The 1,504-nt window shown below is 38.8% G+C and overlaps 1 protein-coding gene across 1 annotated transcript in view; it reads right to left on the reverse strand.

Moving 5' to 3' along the window:
* Positions 1-1,504, reverse strand: part of CLASP2 (cytoplasmic linker associated protein 2) — a 323,103-nt gene that overhangs the window by 182,056 nt on the left and 139,543 nt on the right. The gene's annotated exons all lie outside the window — the stretch shown is intronic.

Consider the following 1,504-nt stretch of genomic DNA (forward strand, 5'->3'; position numbering starts at 1 on the left):
AACAACAACAACAACAGTTTATAAGAGAGAGTGCATCTAGAACATAATTCTAACTTCAATATATAATCTAACCCACTAACCGTAAAACCTTTCAGAGGAATATAGACTATATGAATAAATTCCAAGTAAGATAAAAAGAAGTGCTGTTGACTAAGGACTTAGTAGAAGAGGCTGACTGTGAATGTGACAATTCACTTTAATCATCCTATAAAAGGCTACTAAATGAAGCTAAAATATTGCTAAATGAAGCTCTATAGCTACATCAAATTTTACAATTAGGATGTAGGCACTACCAAATTTGCCAAGGGAATGCATGGTTTGAATAGTTAGCTCCAATCTATCTCACTTTTACCTTTGAGAACTCTGCATTAAGGAAAATTGCTGCTACTGGGAATGTACTACACACGTGGATTGTGTAAAAATCAAGGTGATGCTGAACTCCCTAGATTCGTTTATCTCTTGCATGTACTGCAAGTACACCTTTTATATTATCCAAGTCTTGCCAAATGTCTGCCCTCACCTTGGTCTTGGTTTTCTGGCCAATGAGTAGAAAAAAAGGATTTCTGCACAAGGGAATAATCTGTTGAGCAAACTCTTTTACCTCACAATCATCTGGCTTTGTGATTCAGCTTCAAAATTCACCTAAAATATACTATAAAATGCTTTTAGCACAAGCAAAGAGAATGGGCCCCATAGTAAAACAGACAAAGACAGTAATGATACCTGATGCCAAGAATTACTGGAAGAAAAGAGAGTGTGTACACCAAGAGAAGTATTAAGCTAATATAAGTTTGAAAGTATGGGCACAAGAAGAGACTGGCCTAAAGGGAAGAGCAATGCTGGTTTCCAATTTGACTAAAGCTACCTCAAGTATCACTGAGTAAACAATCACACTATTGTTGTTGTTAGGTGCTGCTGAGTGGGCTGTGAATCACAGCAACCTTATGTACAAAAAAAACAAAATGCTATCCAGTTGTCACCATCTTTACAATCTTTGCTATCCTTGAGGCCATCAAGTAGTTACTTGAGGCCATGAAATAGTCACTGTGTGAATCCATCTCATCCAGCAACTTCCCCTTTTGCACTGACCCTCTACCTTACCACGCTTGATATCTTTCTCTAGGGCATGGTCCCTTCTAACATTACCAAAGTAGGTGAGATGAAGCCTGGCCATTCTCACTTCAAAGGAGCTTCCACCTGCACTTCTTCCAGGACAGATTTGCTTATTCCTCTGGCAGTCAATGGTGTTTTCAGTATTCTTCAACAATACCAGAATTCCATGACATCAACTTTTCTTTGGTCTTCCTTATTCACTGTCCAGCTTTCACATGCATATGAGACAACTCAAAAGACCAAGGCTTGGGTAAGGCACACCTTAGCCTTCAAAGTGACATCTTGGCTTATTAACACATTAAAGAGGTCTCTTGAAGCAGGATCGCTCAGTGCAATTGTTGTTGTTGTTGTTGTTGTTGTTAAGTGCCTTCGAGTCGTTTCCGACTCATAG

The sequence above is a fragment of the Orycteropus afer genome, unplaced genomic scaffold, assembly GCF_000298275.1.
Source record: "Orycteropus afer afer isolate SDZICR_OR568_19922 unplaced genomic scaffold, OryAfe1.0 scaffold00218, whole genome shotgun sequence".
NCBI classification, from domain to species: Eukaryota; Metazoa; Chordata; class Mammalia; order Tubulidentata; family Orycteropodidae; genus Orycteropus; species Orycteropus afer.